Source organism: Oenanthe melanoleuca, chromosome Z (assembly GCF_029582105.1).
Source record: "Oenanthe melanoleuca isolate GR-GAL-2019-014 chromosome Z, OMel1.0, whole genome shotgun sequence".
In the NCBI taxonomy this organism is placed as follows: Eukaryota; Metazoa; Chordata; class Aves; order Passeriformes; family Muscicapidae; genus Oenanthe; species Oenanthe melanoleuca.
In genome coordinates, this window is record NC_079362.1 from 15,888,557 (window position 1) to 15,908,288 (window position 19,732).

Here is a 19,732-nt window from a genome sequence, read left to right on the forward strand (position 1 = left end):
GCATAACAAAGTAACACCAGGGATTTCAGTCAGGCGCATAGAATTGTAATTCCCTTGTATTCACTCTGGGAAAATAATATGACTAATATTTTGGTACAGAACTTTTTTTATTGTGTGACTGAAATGTCAACATTATTACTAGTCCTCCTGGGATAAAATGTCTGCTGGTATTGCTGAAATTCTTGAAATTGCCTTTGTGTGTTCAAGGACTACATGCTTGGCCTGTAAAATCTTTATTTAAACACATTGTACAGTACTGAATGATTTAATTTTATTTTAATTGCTGGCTACCCTCTCAGGAACAAAACTCTTAGAGCACGTGATTCAAATTATACTCAGAATGCACTTGAATCTCAAGCAAGACATTTCCTTATTTAAAACCTTACTTTTAACTAGATAATGCACTGGACTGAAAAAACACAGAGACAAGGCTGGTCTAAATGCAAAACATGTGAATGTTTCATCAGAAATTAGACATGATTCAGACAGATTAATTTTACTCAGAATGTATTTTGCTGACCACTTTCAGGCATTGAATTCACAGGATCAAGCTGCTTTGTAGCATTGTTAAATGTAAGTGCCACCATCATGAGATGGTCTCTGTGTCTTGGTAGAGACAAGGGGGGTGTCACAACCGAGGTTTCTCCTTAGACCCAAGATCACCTCAGGAGGACATGCAGTGGTTTAAATCCTGTTTTTTCCCAAAGCCGCCGATGAGAGACTGCAGGAGACGGTTTTCAGAGGCTTCAAGGATTGTTTATTGTTTCTTGTCTCAGGAACTCTTTGCCTGGCTGACAGCATTCTTCCCAGCCAGGCATCCAGGATGGAATCTGCCTGGTGAAGGCAGGGCTTTTCTTATATAGTCTAAATTACATGCTATATGTTTATAACAATTTTCCAATACAATACAGTCTTGTTAAACCGTTCAGCTCTGACCCCATCCAATCTAAAAGTGCCAGCATGTCACCCAGCATGGATGACACGGAGAAGAAGAAGGAAGAGGTATCCATACCCCCAAATTCTCCATCTTGGTTTCGTGACCCTTATCACAAACATTCCCAAAAGTCTATTTATCTACATTCTAACAATCTAATTTACACTTTACTAATTTTGGTGGCTTGTTTCCATTCCCTCTGTGTTGGTAATTTCCCCCAAGGGTTTGATTTCAGTGCCTGAGACAGTAGGGTCTCACTCAGGGGTCTTTGAGACCCTTGCCAGGGGGGTTTTGAGACCAGAGGACTACTCTGGACTCCCCCAGGGGAGCACAGTGTGTGGAAGAGTAGGAACACAGAGAAGGGTAGGAACATTTTCAGAAAGAACTGTGCAGCTTTTGCCTCTCTGCTCTGCTGCATCTTGTGGTGTGTCAGTACTGAGCACGCTGAGAGCAGCAGGTGGCAAACAAGCTGCAGGGCACACTGGCAAATCTCCAGCCCCTGCAATAGGGGTGGGCCTCAGGAGCTGATGAAGTTTTTAAATTTGAACTGTACCTGGTGAAGAAAAACAAAAAGAAAAAAAAACCAAATCAAACCAAACCAAAAAAACCCCAAAAAAACCAACGCAACCCTGAAATCAGACATATTATAATAACCTGCCTGAAATGAAATCATGGCAAAAAATTCCAGACCACAATCCATCTACAAAGTGTTATAAATAAATCATGTAGGGTTTGTTTCTGCTCTCCATAGCTTTCTTCTGTGTCAACGCACATGTTTCTATCAATATGGTTAAAAAAATCATTCTCATTTATCAGTAACACCTCATATAAATTTTACCTCATGACCATAAGGTAATAAATTCACATTGTTGTCCTTTTGGTTGCTGTCTCATAATTAGAGCACTGTTTCTAAGCAAAGATACTAAATTTTAACTTTCTTTAATCTTAAAAGTTCCCAATAAGGTGCTCTAATTGCTTAGTGTTTAATATGGGTATTTGAGGACATTAAGGACCATGTGCTGGTTGGTAGTGGTGAGTGTAGGCAGTTTGGCTTCTCTGGATGAGGAACTACAAAAACAGGAGGTTTTGTGCTCAAGTGGATAAACCAGACCTTTTGAGTATATGATTGGCCCATGAGCTGATCACAGACTGAACTGGTAGTGCGAAATTTATATATGCAAATGACATAGGAAAATTCACAACACATGCAGTATGACATATCTCCAAAGAACTGAAATCACTCCTTATTTCACAAGTATAGTGGCTTCATAAAGAAGATAAATTATAAACTCCCTCTGTATTTCAGAGAAAGAGAGGAAAGACCTTTTACAATTTATTTAAGTGTACTTTTTCATAACAAAAATGCAAGCCCTCTAGCATCATGTTTCTTTTCATGTTCATCTCAAGTTGGTGAGGATGTCCTTGCCGATTTTTTAATTACATTTCTCCTCTAAGTTAAAACATCAAGTGAGATGCCCACAAGGCATATTTTTCTTGGCCATAATTTGGATATAGTAATTGAAGCTGTTAGCTTCAAAATGTCATGTAATGTTATAATCAGTCACTTTTTCTGTACACAACATAATTGCTCTTTCTTGGAAGTAAATAGGATGTCATATCCTGTCAATTTTACTTTCAAATTGCAATGACAAACTATTTACTGAATATTATAAATCTTTATGCAGCTTTTTGCCAGTCAGTCAGAATTAATTTTATTTACCTATCAATCCTTGAAATGATAAGCAGATGGAAGAAAGCATGCTGCTGTGTGTTTGCATGTCAATCATTCTTAACAACATTCAGACATGTTTATTTTTGTGATGTGTTTATTAATATTGTTTTGCATGTACATCAATTCAATTAAGTTAATGAGTGCACAACCTATTCCTACCATTTTCTTCAGGTACTCAACATTTTAGTTTCTTTCAGAATAGCATATTGTATCATTACAGCAGTGTCAGGACTTCTGTCATAAATCCTAGTTTTTCAGCATTTTTATCAGCTGTAGATAATTACTGCTGTGTTAAGAATTTGCATTTAAGTTCTCATCTGTTTTTTCTCATCAAGAGGAGTGAGAAAGAGAAAGAGAAAGAGAAAGAGAAAGAGAAAGAGAAAGAGAAAGAGAAAGAGAAAGAGAAAGAGAAAGAGAAAGAGAAAGAGAAAGAGAAAGAGAAAGAGAAAGAGTGTACACCACTTTTCTTAAGCAGTATAGGTGAGAAATATAGTTAATATAATCAAATATTTACTTCTGTATTTTAGTAGAAAATAACTTTATTCTTAGATTTCATAATATAACTCTGGACATAAATGAAATACACAGGAGCTTATTCTCTGGGAAATGTGTTATTACCACAACTACCCTCCCTTTTCTTTACTTTTTGGTTGTTTTCCATGACATTTGCAGAGGACATGAGATAGATTATTGAAAGCACTTACACACCTAATTCAGGAATTAACAATATCATGATTACTGATAGAAGAATGTGGAATTTACTGCCTTCTGGTTGAAAAGGGTGAAGAACTTGTTGCTCCTTTATTTCAGCTGGCTGCTGCAGGCATGAAGCCATAAAATCAAAAGTGAGTGGCACCTCCAGCTTCCATGGCAGGCACATAAAGAGGCATCAGCTTATACTCACTGACAAACATCACTTCAGGTAGGTGGAGTCAAATTTCTAAATTTCTGGGTCAAATTTCTAAAATTTAGAGAGGCAAGTTTGCATACATACCCTTCACTTTAGACTCAAAGAAAGAAAATAATGAAAGCTTCCTTTGCAGTATACAGAGTTTTTATGGTTCTTTTTTAAACTTTATGGATGTGCTCTTTATCCACTGTGTCAGGTTCTGGAAGCCCAGCTGTGAATTTTAGATTCTATTATTAGGGCTGGATGTCTGAAAATAGGAGCTTTAGGCTTCACCACTGCACCATATATATCCTGTACTGAAACTAAGTGTAAGAGCTACGAGGTCGTGTTGGCCACTTTGAGAATAGATCCTGCATTTCCTCAAAGATGATTTCTCTAGACAAAATAGTTAATCTTGAAATGTTCTACATGCTAAAAAAATCCATTGTGGTTGGTTTAGAGTACCATACTGAGCTTCTCCTTGCCTGAGATTGTGCTTCTTTGTGAAAATTTCCATGACACATCCTTTTTGAGGTGTGAACCCTAGGCAAATATTCTCAAAGCATTCAGCATAGTATGATGGTCAAGGGAGTAGTAAATTAGGTGAAAAGGAAATCTGGCAGCAACCTGACTCTGGGTTGTTTTTTTGTTGTTGTTGCTTTTCGGTTTTTTTTGTTTGATTTGTTGTTGTTTTTGGGGGTTTTTTTGGTTTTTGTTTTTTGGGTTTTTTTTTAATCATTATCTCAGATTTGAACATTGAAGTTCTTACATTAGGACAGGATGAATTTTATCCACCAACTTTCATCCCATATTCTGTTAGAAATCTTGGAAAGTGCCCAGAATAGAATTAATTTCCATCATCCTGACTTAACGGATGCAAGGACCAGATGTGGGATCCTTGAATTAAATCCTGGATTCAATAATCCATTTTAGACCACAAAAGCAATGGGACAGGCAGAGGTGAGGAGTGTCTGTTTCCAGAGCTTGAAGGGATAGACTGGGAGGCTACAAAACCAAGCTGAATGACAAACCCTTGTCAGTAAAAAAAAAAAAAAATAATTACTGTCCTTGAACTGCACAAGTGTGAATGTGAGCACATGAACCAAAGAATCGGTAAGTTGACTCAATCAGAAATCCTTTCATCCTTTAACCACAGGAAACTGTAAAGGGTATTTTCTGTGTATCTGTGTATGGACGTGTATTACTGTGTATCAATGCATCCATTTATGTATTTTTCTCTGTAAGAGGCTCAGAGTACAGAACTCCACAAAAGCCTTAAGAACACAGCATTTAGCTTCATGGGTCGAAAGAGACAGGGCTGAAATCAGAGCTACGTACATAAAAGCACTGGGGTTAATTGAGAGAAATCATTCAATATTTCCATTTTCCTAACAGATGGTAGAAAGTACTTAGACATGATGACTCTTCCTGGATGTGCTAGCATATGCTGTGGAATTGCCCATACAGAAAATCCTTGCTCATTGCAAATCTCGCAGGAGCTATCACAAACAAAGCACATCAATTAACATTTGCTTATTATGTGACTGTGCATGTGGCAATTTTCTATTTCTCTCTCATACATAAGGCCCACAATTTAGTCTGGATGAGAGCTATACCAGATGAAAGTCTCAGCACTTAGAGTACTGCTCTTTTCCTTTTATTTTTAAATAGGAATAGTTACTGCTTATCTGTCTCACTCTCTTTTTCTTTTTTTTTTTTTTTTCAATATTTCATAGCTATCCAAATGTTTTCAGGCTTTTTGCTAAACCCCCTGTCTATAGCAGTTATTTTGGCATGATCTCAGAATCTGAGGGGGGCGGTACAAGCCATGCAGCAGCTGCCTGGCCCAGCATTATAGCTCAGTGGACTTTGGCACAGGTCAGACTTGCAAGTAGTTTCTACCAGTATATCAAAAACGCAAAGGAATGTAAATTATGCTTACCTGAGACTTGCACCTGTAGGAAGGCACATCTTTGGAAAGACATGATCCAGATCAAAGCCAATTAACGTGTTCCAGAAGAGCAGAGATGGCTTGAATGCAGTGCAACAGGAACTGCACATGAGGGTTTGTAGAACCAGCCTTTTATGAGCACAGGAATAGAAGGGACAAGTGAGGTTGTGTAAGTCCAAATCCAATGTGCCAAAGACTGAAATCTATCCACAGGACATATGGTCTGTGGACCTAGTTACAGTGTCAGACCCCTGTGGGCCAGCAAAATATGCATTATTACAAGAGCAACATTACAAGGCACAGAACTCTCTGGCTATTTCTTGAAATACTGAACTTTTGTTGTTAGCATGCATAAAAGTCATGCTTTATGTCTGCAGAGGGTTGATACTCCAGCAAGGAAAGGGCAAGGACACCGCTTTGGCTACATTGCTGATTTCATCTCCTCCCTCAAATGTGAATATTAGTTGCAGTTGTCTCTCTGCATCTCCCATACCTGAAAACAGCACACTGTGCATCCTCTCTTGGACTCCACTTGCACTGCTATCTCCATCTCCCCCTCAGAAAAAACGTGATGAAAACTATAAGCAGTAAGATGTTGAATCAAGCCCAGCACCTCAGCATACAAATTGTGTCTGGGTATGGCAGCTGAATAATAAAATATGCTTGCTACCATTGTGGTTTGGAACTTTCTACCAGATATTTTTTGTCAATAAAACCTTTACCAGGTTAGTGAATGCTGGTCATATATTTACACTTTGCATCTGCCACAAAAAGCAAGTGTGAAGCTCAGAAAAATGCAATCACTAAGTCTTAAGAGACACAAGGACCTTTCTGCTGCCTAGGATCTCTGTGGTCTATCCCTCCAAGACTCTTATTGTAAATAACATATTTCTTACTCCTCAGCAATGTTTTCTGCAAGGAAAAGCTGCGTGTTTCATACAGAGACATCAGTAGTTCAAGGGCAAAAATTGCTTCCAATGATGTTACTGACTATGAAAGCTTCTCTAAGATGCTGATGGAATGTTGATGATGCCGCAACTTCTGTACTGAGCAATGTGATTAAGTGCTTTGAATAGTGTAACATAAGTGAAACACTGCTTTAAGCCCACAGAAGGCACGTGTAATTTTGTGTGTCATTCTTCATCAAGCTACTATTTTGAGAACTATAGAGGAACAGGAACCTAAAAATGCAGTAAGATTTCCACAGTCTTACTAATGAGAAATAATTTTTAAAAGACAATTGATGTAGACGATAGGGAGAAGGATATGATCTTTCTTTTTCTTTTCTTTATAGATTTCTCTCATGCTTCCCATTTCCTAACCATGGGCATGGGGAGATGAGGAGTGGGGAAGATCCTAGTGTCACTACTGTGCTATTTCTGTCAACAGTTTGCTTACAAAAAAAACTCGAAAAAAATAAACACCTCTCCCCTACAAAAAAAAAACAAAAAACAAAAAACAAACAAACAAAAAAAAAAGAAAACAAACAAAACCCAAAAAAACCCAAAAAAAACCAAAAAACAAAAAAAAAAAAACCAAAAACAAAAAAAACAACAACAACAACAACAACAACAACAAAAAAACCCAAAACAAAACAAAACAAAAAAAACCCAAACAAAAAAACCCCTAGCAAAACCAAAAAACTGAAATAAAAGCCCACAGCTGGCAGGTAGGCAGAAGAGGGAAGCAGACAAAACTAAGGTGGAGATTTTTCTATTTACATTAGTCACAAGAAAGAATTCTCTGTTAAAAAAACTTACAGCTACTTCAGTTGACTAATTGGTTTAACTCTTTTGCAGTGCCTTCTCATTTCCAGTTCTAGAACCTGTCTTTTAGTCAAGGACTAATTTTGCTAACTACTGAAAATCAGAATCCCCTATTCTGAGCTGCCTGATGCACAAGCACATTTCCACATTCTGAGAGGAGAGTAGCCACTAAAATATCACAAACCCTCATGCTGAGTGCAGGTTTGGGAGCTCCGCGGAATGCAGAAAGTGCACTAAGTCAAACACCTGTAATTTGAGCTCTTTCACCTTCCATGAACTCACTAAATTGCTTTGCCTCTCTGACCAACCTCAATGCTTTGACTACTTGAGCAAAGAAAATACTTCCAGGAAGTGTAAAATAAAAGTTATCACTATATGTGAAGATAACACTTTGCTTTGTTGCTGCCATACAATATTACTTAGAATTTCATTAGTGCCAAGCATAGGAATCCTTATATTACCCTGTGGAGACAAAAATTACACTCATGAACATTTTCCTCTTCATAGGAAGAGGTGTGCACAGTAGCCTAAAGGGGATCTGTTTGGGTTGTCAGAAATCCACAGGCTGTCAAAGGAGTGGTACATTTGTGGGTCCATTGACCCTCCACAGCAGTCTCAATATCCTTCAAAGACAGCCTTGGGAGCCAGTCACATAAAACTCAACATGACTCCAATGCGTTTTATCATCCTTGGGAGCAACTTCAGTCAAGATCTCTTAATGAACTGAATACATTTATATCATTTATATGCCTGAATGTTTTTAAGACTTGTACATTTCAGAATATGAAAAAGTCTGTCATGCTGAAATTTGAAAATTACTTTTATAAGCCATAAGAAGCGCTTATCTCACAAAAAAAAAAAATGTTTCTCTATCCTTCAGAAAGCACTGGGATCCTTGTCATATCTTCTGTTAACTGCCTATGAGCTGTATCATTTTAACACCACTAATGAGGTCAGAACTAGTAGGGGAACAGGCAATATTCCAGGGGATGAAGTACCAAAACTATGTAATATATCATGAAGTTTCATACTGAATGGACTGTGAACTAGACAAGAAAAAAAAAAAAAAAAAAAAAACAGCTTTCAATGAAGGTAAAGGCATATGAAGAATCCAAGATCCCTATAGAGGCTGTATCAAATTTTCAGGAAGCATGTTCCCATGTGAGAAATACCCAGAGAAAAAAATCTTTCAGCACCAGTATGATTAGGAGAGGATAGAAACAGAGAGTCTCTCTCCTCTGTACAAGGCTGCCTCAAATACCTCAATGCCAATGTTTTCACCATTTGCACTCAAATTCTTATATCCTGACTTTATTCAAATTTCTGCATGAGGTTGGATAGCTGGAAAACATTACAGGGATCAGTGTCTTAATACAACACCCCAGAATGTCAAAAAGCTTCTGCATTACAGACTACTGACCAAATTAATAATTCAGGATGTGCAGAAGGGACGTCTCCCAAGGTTTTTTTCAGGACAGTGTAAAATTCCTCCTGCCTCTAGCTGACGAACTTGCAACACTTCTCTCCCATACAGAAAACTTTCTGCTGGTCCAAAAGAACGGAGAGGCAATGATAGACAAACACAGATCCTCCCAGGATATCTAAAAATATTGCACAGAAGTTACCAGCCTGGTTTTGAAAACTCACTTATTCTGAGATACATTCTCATTGTATTCTCGCACAAAGAAAAACAACATGTGTTACACTTGATGTGTATCACACAGGGAGGGAACCATCTATATTGTTTCTCTCAGAGCTGGAACAAAGTCTGGTGTTGTTGCTTTGCATACAGGGTTTTTCTGAATTCCACATAATTTTACTATATTTACTACACAATGTGCAGGCTTTGCCTTTTTTATTTCTGTCAGTGACTTCCTGTGTGTGAGAATCTACCTGCACTTTAATGAGAATTGATTTCCTAATATTTATGGATGTGTAGAAAAACAGGATAAAATATGGAGAGAAAAAATGGTCCTTTCATATATACACCTAACATATGAAAAAAGCTAAGCATTAATCTGCACTAATGCATGTGGAGGACAGCAAGTGCAATACTCACTGCTGCCCTGTAGAACTCTGTAGGCAGGCTGGACAGTCTCTCTTTCCTGGGCAGAGCCTTGTTCTCTCTTTCATGACCAAGATGGTCTGTCCACTTGTCCATCTTTATTCACATTGTGCTAATAGTAATATACCAATTTTTTTATAATACACTAGGAGTCAGAATTTTAAAAGCAGCAGCCAGTGGCATCTCTGACTTGATTCTTAAAAGGTGTTGCTGTATTTGCATTGCTTTTTGGGCATAGCAGAATAACATGCCTTTCCAAAGATGCCACACTGCAAGCAAGTAGGCAAATCATTGCCATGTCATAGTTTAGAAATCTAGCCAAAGGCAGCGTGTAACTTTGGGAGCCTGCTATTCCCACCTTTCCTACTGGCTAATCTCCCTTGTTGAGCCCTGTCTCCCAATGCAGTTAGCAATAGCACAAATTAAGGGAATTAAATACAGCCCTTCCTGTGCAATAGGAGATAAAATCATGATTTACAATGAAAAGGAAAAAAAAAAGAAGGATAGTCTGAACTACATCTTCCATGAGGAAATGTGACATGGGAAATATTGTCCATTGCTTTGTTGAACTAAAAGGTACCACCTTTGTTTTTCTAAAAACTCATTCTAATTATATTTTAATAAAGCATAATAACTTTTTTACTTTCATTTTCTATGTAAAAATATCAATTTCTTCAGGTTCAAAACTTTCCTGTATATTATTTAGATTTTTACAGAAAATGTATTTTCAGTTAAAAAATGTAGACCGGATATTTTGAGAGTATGTGAATTGTGGAAATAAAATTTTAGAATGAGAAAAAATGTTGGAGACCTCTAGGAACAGAGTAAGAAATAGCAATTGCATATTTAGAGAAATGTTTTTCTATAATACACATTGATCCACTATTTTCTTCATCTTTGCCCTCTTCTTGAATCTCTGTTTCCCACTGGGAACCTAGTTCAATCTACTCTATGCAGACACATTTTGGTGAGAAAAGCAGCTGCTTGTACCAAGTCTGTATTAAATACATAGGAACATTTGTTATTCATCTTTGGGAAGCAGGTGAAGTCATGTAGTTTTGACCTAACATGTAACTGAAACCAGTGATTGATTTATAGCATAAGAAGCTGCAGGAAGAGTAAGAAGCCACCTTCAGCTTCTGCTCTCCTCCCAGCTTTGTGAGCATAAACCCCAATTCAGAGGACAGCAGAGGCACTCTGGTGGTGTCTGCAGCTCTTTGGGGTGCCAGAGAGTGGTGCAGAGGCTGCACAATGCTCCTTACAGCCTTTAGTGATACTCTGCATCCTCGGCTACAATCTGTTGGGTGCTGACATGCCTGTGAAATAGTTCTTGATCATGCCTCAAACTCAGCCTTAGATTCCTTGCCATTCTGGGCTGCTTGTAGTCATTGAAGGCTATCACTTATCAGTGTTAAAATATCCCTAGGTTCAGCATTTGTAGCCTATTCTTGCTCCTCTAAATTAGCTTTTGCCATTCTGGAAAGAAATTTTTAGTCTCTGGGGACATTATCTTGAAATGTTCTGCTCATTGCCAAGCAGCAGTCAAGAATCAAATTCTTTACTTTGATAATGGAACAGGCTATCCAGAGAAATCATGCCTGTCCCATCCCTGGAAGTGTCCAAGGTCATGTTGAATGGATCTCTGAGTAATTTGGTCTGGTGGAAGGTGTCCCTGTCCACAGCAGGGGTGTTGGAATTGCATGATCTTTAAGGTCCCTTCCAATCCAAGCCATTCTATGATTCTATGATCCTATGCTACAATAAAAATGCAATGTAGCTACATGCTGAATATTTAGGGCCATTTTGGTAGCCCTCATTTTGTAGTCAGAAAGTTGTGATAAAACTGCTAAGTATAAAAAGACAAAATAAAGGCCAAAAAACAAAACCACAACACAATAGAATTTGTATGAGAGGAAATGTTGGGTTAGGAGACTCCAACTTGGATAGAAGGCAACAATAAATACAAGAGGGGTCTATAAAATCCTTAATAGCTCAAAAAAGGTGACTAAAAAGTGATCATTCGCTATTCTTATAATATAAGATCCAAGGGTCACCCAATCAACCATGAAGTTTAAAACAGTGGAAATATTTTATCACTTAATGCATAAATTATGGAACGTAGTTCTGTAGAGTGTTGTGGAGGTCAGTAGAGTGAATGGGTTCAGAAATGGATTAGAAAAATTTATAGAGGAAAGTTCCACTAAACACCATCATCTAGCTGCCTACTCAAAGGTCCTTAAGCCAGTGACTGCTGCAAGGGAGAAGGGTATATGAGAAGAAAGACTATTCTTTGCTTCTCTTGCTCTTTTGTAAGTTCCTCAGTCTCCTTTTACAGGTTACAGGCTGTCAGAAAATGAGCTGGATTGCCTGAGCAGCTGGAAAGAATTTGCTTTTTGTTTACAGTTCTCTCAGTCATTATAGATGCTCCTTTTTAAAGGGCATGTAAATTGCATCTTGTAGCTTTTTTGGACAAGGGTGAGTTTTTAAGACCACTTGGTAAACAAAAGTCAAATTTCTTATTTTTCTTTCTAGGCTATCAATGAGTTAAGTGTGTGATCTCTCTGTCCTTTTCCCATCTTGGTCAAAAGAGTCAGACATGCTCATCTAATTTTCTAAGTAATAAGAACTGGTACTTCACCTAAGACAAAATGTTCCCTCTCTACTGGCATTGTTTCCAAAAAGTTTATTTTGCTTAATTATATCCCACTTGATTTTGTTCAAAAGATCCATGCTATTTTAAGCACATTGATGGAAAATGAAAGTTAAGTATTTAATTTCCTCCTTCATTGTTTGTTTTATTGTGTTTGGAGGTTTTTTGTTTGGGTTTTTCTGGGGAGTTTTTGTTGGGGTTTTTTGGGGGGGTTGTTTGGTTTTGGTTTTTTGTTTTTGTTTTTGTTTTTGTTTTTGTTTATTGTGGAAAGAGACAGAAAGTCCATAGCCTTCAGTTATTACTACATATGTCTTTTGTCTTCTATCTATATATCTTTTGTCTAATATCACGCCGTGGTAGATATCCAAATACATCTCCCTTAAGTTAATGCATTGTTGTCATAGAGGCACTTATGGAAGGTTTTGTCCCTTCTAGACCTAATTAGCTCCCAAATTTACTCATCTATTTGAATCAAAGCCATTTATTCAAGTATAAAACCAGTAATTTACATAATATTCTGTTGTGCCCCTGTGCTTGTTTCAGCTGGGGTAGACTTAATTTTCTTCACAGTGGCAGGTGTTTTGGATTTGTACTGAGCCCAGGGTTGATAATTCAGAGATGTTTTTGTTGTTGTTGAGCAAGGATTGCACAGAGCCAAGGCCTTCCCTGCTTTTCACACTGCCACCCTGGGAAAAGCAGATGGGGTTTGTTATAGGTAATAAAATGATCAAGCTAAATTAAGAATAATAATAATAATAAAAAAAGGTTTTTATTTTGCAACAGAAATACGGTCTTAGATAACCACAATCAAAATAGGGCAGGGAGCCTGGGCTCGGCGCTGGGTGAACACACTGATCCAAACTCCATCACTTCCGATCCCCTCTGTTCAGGAATGTCCTTTTGGCCGGGTTGGTTTTATACAGTTTTTCCCCGCCTGGGGCAGAGGTTCTTCTTTCTTTTCGTTGCTTCGCCTATTCATGCAGTTTTCCTTTTCTGAGCTGGGCTGGACAAAACCATTTCTGGAAAGCGAATGTTGATGAACGCTGATGTTGGTTTAGGGAATCCAGTATCGAGATGTATGTTCCTGACTCTGGTTATCTTGGTTGGCGATACTTACCAAGCGTTCATCGCTTGGGTGTTTCCTGGACTGCCTCAGAAAGGGCCCATCTCCGCTGGAGCCACATTTATTATCTTGCTAATTTAGATCTCTTTTCTTTGTCGCCATCTGTAGTTTCACAATCCTGGGAAGCAACTCTTTTTCTCAAGTGCTGCGTGTGTTCTGAAGATTTTTTTTTTATTTTTCATGCAAGAATGTTTTATTCCACATAAATTTCAAACGAACACGAACTATTTTATGACATATATTACAGTTGTAGTGAAGCGACACGGACGCCTTTAGGCATTCGAGGCGGATCGCTTTATTGCAGGAATCACCCCTTTTATTCCTTTAATCTCCACCTGACAGCACCGACACCAAACCGACCCTCACAGAACTGAACAGAAGGAGGGCACCCATTGGCTGCCTCAGCCGCCGTGGGCTGGCCACGCGTCCTTCCACCCAATCAGCTTCCCGCTCTGACGCTGCCCCGCGTTGCTCCAGCCAATCACGATCTCTGCCCGGCTGTCACTCAGCTGGCCCCGCCCTCACCTCAGCTGCCGGTCGGTGGTTATGGCGCCGTGGCTTCGGAGCTTCCTTGAGGACCGGCGGAGAGAGCTGGGGTCGTTCAGTCTGGAGAAGAGAAGGCGCACAGGAGGCCCCATCAATATGTGCAAATACCTGAAGGGAGGGAGTAAAGGAGATAGCTCCAGGTCCTTTTCAGTGTTGCCCAGTGACAGGACAAGACACAACCGGCATTAACTTTATAAGCAGGGAAGGCACCATCCGAGCACCATCAAACTTTTTCACTGACTGTGGCCAAGTACTGGCACAGGTTGCCCAGGCAGATAGCGAAAGAAAAGAAACCAAAAAGGATGACCATAAACTGAAACCTGTTGTACCCAGATACCCTGCATTAGCATATATCTATAACTTCTCTGTAAAGCCATGCAGAGATCAGTATGGAATATGCCGATGAATGATAGAGTGCTTGTTTCCACATAAAGATAGATAGTTGGACTTTTTATTCTTTACTTTATCTCAGAATGATCTACGTAACTCCATGGATACTATCCATTCAGATTCCTTTCTCTTACATTCAGATTCCTTTTCCTTTCATATACGGTTATGGTTCCTGTTCAAAATTTTAGCTGATTGTGACATAAATTTTGGTGAAATATGCTGTCTCCTTATACTGAAATAGAGAAGTTCATGTTAAAAGTTTTTTGAGACTATTTTATTACTGGCCTGAGACTTGGTAGACCTTAGGTCAAATCCTTGCTCTGCTTAATTTGAAATTTTCCAGAGTAAAAAACCTAGAGGCAGAGAGTTAAGCCTGACATCTGAGGTCAGTATCCTAACCATGAATTTATAAAGTGTGATGGAGTTACCGCATTCCCTTGTATAATTTAATTTTTTATAAAGAAATTCAGAAAGTGATTTTTTGAATCCACTGAAGAATAAATCCCACCTGTGGATGGACAAATGCTACCACAGAATGGGACTTATCTTCCAGTCAACTCAATTTTAATACCAAGAATTTGATTTTTAAACCTTCACTTTTATATTTTTAGCTTTCATTTACTGCCTAATCTTTGAGAAAATGAATGATCTGTGATTTAAGCCTTTAATTGTAATTCAGGAGCCAGCATTATCTTCCTGACTTTGACAAAACTTTCCTTCATGCCTTTCCTGACCATGTCACTGATCTCTGTGGGCCTCTGCTCCCCACTCATAAAATAAGGTACAAGGCCTCTTTCTGTCTTGACTTCTACTGTGAAGGGAATTAAATTATTCTTGTCCTTTACTCAGTGCTCAGATGAAGCCTGTTTAGACTGTTGTATCCAGATTTGGGTAACTATACTTCAAGAAGAATGGATCCAAATGTAAAACATTTAATGAAAAGTGGAAGGAACTACCAGAGGTTCTGGGGGAAAAAAAAAAAAAAAAAAAAAAAAAAAAAAAGTCTTCATGAGAAATTCTTGGATAAACTGAGTAACTGATGTTCATTAACCTAAGAAGAAGCATAAGAAGAAGCATGGAAGAAATTGTTCTCCTCACCTTATGGTGGACATGATAAGAACTAATGATTTTAGGTTTCAAAGAGATTTAGGTTGGTTGTTAAGGATTATGTTATGTGTTATGTGCTGATGGTATAAGTACAGTGAAGGCCTGGGGATATTCCCAAAGAAATATGAATGGCTCAGGATTTTTAAAAGCTTACTAGGGCAGCATCTGCAGTAATTATAAACAGTCACATGCCTCCCATAATTTTAGTAATATATACCAGGTAGTATTAGTTAATTCAGGTTGCTGGAAGTATTTCTCCATCATTGACTCCTACATTAGTATCCTCTAATTTGCAGTCTAGGTAAGGACATGTCTACAAATATCCCCAAGAGTACTGAAGAGAAGATGGCCAGCTTGTGAAAGGAAATACTGTAGTTTTCAGTAGTCCTCAAGATGGTAGGAGCTTTAAATACCCAGACAATTTGTTTGCAATGTTCCTAAAATCCCTGAGCACAATGGGAAATTATCTAATTTGGTTGACTCTTAGTTTCTTTTACCTCATATGAGACTGGCTGGTGTTTCAGAGATTCTTAGCTGTTTTTCTTCAAGACTTAAAACTATGGGCTGTACTTACAGAAGGAAGACCAGGATAGAAAAGTATGTAATTTCTTTGTAATACAGACCAATCTTTGGGGTAATTTAGATGAAAAATTGTCCCTGAACATACTTATTATTCATTTATCCAAGAAGAAAAGAACTTAGCTCTTCTTCTCAGAAAAATGAGCCACTTAAAAGATGTTAATAACTCCTGGGTTGACCTGAATGCTTCCCACTGACTCAATATGTCATTAATAACTTATTTCGGACTTAGCTAAACCTTAAGAATTTAATATGCTATGAAGCACAACAGCTCTTTCCAATGAACTGATCCTGGAACTCTATAGGAAGATTTTGATATATAATTCTGATATTCCATACATGTTTTTCTTCCTCTGGGCTTGAACACTTGCCAGCACAGAGACACTCTGGAATGAACACTTCAAATAACACTGCAGGGAACACAATATACTACTCTATAGTCTTGTGGTCAGCAGAGGCTCAGTGTTGATTTCCAGAAGAGTTAGGAAGGGCGAAACGATTTTGGGGAATGTATGGGAACACTCTTTCTGAGTAGCAATTTGTGCAACGGTGGTTTTGCTCCTCTCTGTCCATCCATCATTGTGAATACCAGCAGAACAAAAATATACCAACAGTTAATTGCTTGAGAATACGTAGGTAACTTCACTAATTTAGTGTTATTTTTGAATAATAGAACATGATCCTCTATTAAAACTGCAGCTGAATTCTCTGGAGGTTTAAAATCCACAGCAGTGTCTCCTTCAAAGCAAATCTAAAATAGGTCAACTAAGCTGTAATCATTTTAAAACAATCATATAAAATAGTGATGTTTGAACCAGAATCAAACTAGCCAATGGCATGTGTGTCACTAACATGTCCTTGCTCATCGTGACTCAGAAGCAAATCCTTTGATTGAAACTGCCTCTGTTTTTTATTTAAATTAAATCCCATCTATCAGATGAGCTGCAGTCAGCATTCCAAAAGGGAGATCTCAGCTGTGAGCACACCTCAGCCACACGGAGAACTCTTCTATCTTTGTGTCTGTGGTTCTTCTCCCATAACGCTTCCCATACTGTGTGTCATCATCCTTAACGACTCACATTCTCTCTGAGTTCACAGAAAATCATAGTTAAACTCTAAACTAGCCCATAGTGAATAACTTAGACTACCTCCTCACCTGAAAATAACTACAATTTTCTGCATGAAACATGCAATAATTTTGCTATCAGCTGAATTCATTTCAGAGAATAACAAAGAAATAGAAACCTTTCATTAAATTCAAGATTTTCTTAAAATACCAGAAAAGCATGTTTTCAGATTTTTGTGGGCAGAGTTGAAAAAAATTGGCTTAGTGATTTGAGACTTCCTACAGGAGGTATTTAATTTTGAAAAAGAAAAATCAAATCTCACAGCTCATGAATTTTGTTGGCATAAGCTATTGAAAATTAGTTTGTCCAAGAAAACCATGTTATGCATTTGTGGAAAAGAGAAAGAAAGACTCAGAGAGAGATTAGGTGATGCTTATGCCTGTTTTTAATGGAAATCAGTCTCCATTCCAGTTTCTAAGCTCACAAAACTATTTCTTTTGAAATTATGTCAATTAACTGCTGTTGACTTGCTATGGAGAAAAAATTGTTCTATTTGAAACTCAGAGGGAAATCAGATGAATTGTAAGACCACAGCTATATCAAAAGCATTAAAAAATTAAAGTAGAGCAGTCATACTTAAGCATCTTTTCATGTTTCCTTGAAAACAATAACTTGTGGAGTTTTTTAAGATTCCCCTCAAATAATATAAGAGAATATTTTGCATATGAACATACATGTAGAGTCTTCTACCAGTTTGAGCCTACACCTAGCAAAAATGCCTTCTAAAAGGTGCTCAGCATTGTTAGCAGCTGTTGCATTCTGGCTACATAATGACTCTAGGAGGGAATGAACAGATCACTCTTCTGGATGACTGGATTAGACAACTAGTAGTGAATGTCACTGTATAATCATATTTGATTAAAAGAAAAAAGGTCCTAGAGGATTTTTTGTGTTTGCATATTTAGAATTAGATATATAAATTTAGAAAGTTATTGGTGCTTGTTCATATTTAGAGGAAATTGAAACCTACACACCCTATTTAAATATAAAACATTCATAGCTTAAAGCTAGTGGAGATAAAATTTTCATACACAATCTTTTGCATATCAGAAAAATACTCTATCCATGCTAAAGAAAAATTACATCATAAGAAAAAACACATATGTAAATAATATTACTGAATCATTCTGTCTAGCTCCACCAAACATAATTTCTGGTTTTCTGATCTTAATAATTTTGGGTTTGAACATTATTGTGTTTGTATTTCTGTTCAAAGTGCTCTGAATGAAGCAGAAGTATTTTGTTCCAACTGAAATCAATTTCCAAAGCTATCAATTTTCAAGAAAGAACTCCATTACCCAACTATTTGTGATTATGTATGGCTTGAGGGAAAACCTGAGAAAATGAAGAGTTACTATGCCAAAGTATGAGTATAATTACTCAGATTTTGATAGTGCTTGTGTTTTCTGTGCCCACTAGCAGAATCTGTCTAGAACTTTTAAAGAAAAATATGCAATTACTAATCTACTTTGAAAAACTGTAAAAGGCATATTATTGAGCCTAGTAAGATCTTAACTAGGTTTACTGAAGACCTTTGAAACCAGGCTCACAACAAAAATACTGGAAGTGTTTAACAGAAATATAAATGGTTGCTGTTAGTTAATTTGTTCCTTCAGTCATAAAGTGCAGAGATAACAGAGAGGCAAAGAGAAGAAAGAGAGGAGAAAAGATCCAGACTGATAGATAATAGGCAAGGTTTACAAAATAATCACTGGAAGATTAATTGGTTGAGAACAAGATATCACACAGAATAAGAAGAAGCAATGTAGCATGGCATGCAGATAATCCATTTGTCTTTCAAGAAAACTATATCTATAAAATAGACTGCAAGGTATCTTCTAGCTTTAAGTAAATTATTATCACATTAAAAGTGGGGAAAAAAAAAAAAAAAAGAGATGCTAAAAAAAACCTGCACATTATGGCAACAGAGAGAACAGTAAATGTATTTATAAGATGGTGGTTTGGGTTTTTTTTCCTAGGTGGAGATACCTCTGATGAAATGCAGCAAAGAGGTACAAGAAGCTCTCCCCATATGGCAGGAACTGCAAAGAAGGCTGTCCGCCCACTGTGTCGTACTTGGAGAGGGAGCGGACAGACGATGGAGCGCAGAATCTGAGGAGGGAGCTGAGTAAAGACTGGGAGATACACGGTCTGTTGAGAATTTGCATGACTGTCAAGGTTTCCGATTCTGGGGGGAAACTTCACACTCATTCTCAATGGAAACTGATGGCCCCACTTCACAGCTCTCTCCTGGTGAGAAGTGGTGAAGGTGGTTGCAGGAACAAAGACAGACTGGACAAAATACATTTTTCAAAGTTGCTTCTGGGAGGTGGGGCAGGAAGCGGGGGCCATCAGAAGAGGAAGAATAGCACAGAGGTCTTACTGAAGTGCCATTAAAATTGTGATAATGATATTGAATATACATTTATTTTGCTATATTACTAATTAGAAATTGTTTATATCCTCCTATGAATACAGAATGGGTTTACTTTATTGGATTGGAAAAAACGGTACTGCTTTGACAGAAGTGTAAATACAGCCAACTAGAAATGTGGCTAAAAAGAAAGGTATGTAAAATCAAACATATCACTGTACTTGCTAACAAAACCAATGGTTTACAAAGTTTAATATCTTAGAGTAGATCATCAGTATACTCCATAAAAATAGAAAAAAGTTTGTTTTACACAAAGTTTCTCTTTGCATGCTCCTAATCTTATATAAAGAAATAACAATATATTAGAACTGTGATAGAAAATCCATAAATTTGATATGACCTGATTGAAAATCTACTAGAGTGATGACAAATAATAAAAATGTTCAGTCAAGTATGTACCAGCAAGTCACAATTCCTTTTAAAGCCATTGGTAATTCAA

General features: G+C 37.6%; 1 long non-coding RNA gene across 1 annotated transcript in view; it reads left to right on the plus strand.

The window, feature by feature from the left end:
• LOC130265582 (uncharacterized) overlaps nucleotides 1-19,509 on the plus strand; it is a 41,619-nt gene extending 22,110 nt beyond the window's left edge. The window contains exons 2-3 of the long non-coding RNA XR_008842631.1: nucleotides 3,477-3,588; nucleotides 19,338-19,509. This is a non-coding gene — a long non-coding RNA (uncharacterized LOC130265582). The remainder of the gene's footprint in view (nucleotides 1-3,476; nucleotides 3,589-19,337) is intronic.
• Nucleotides 19,510-19,732: the final 223 nt, after the last annotated feature.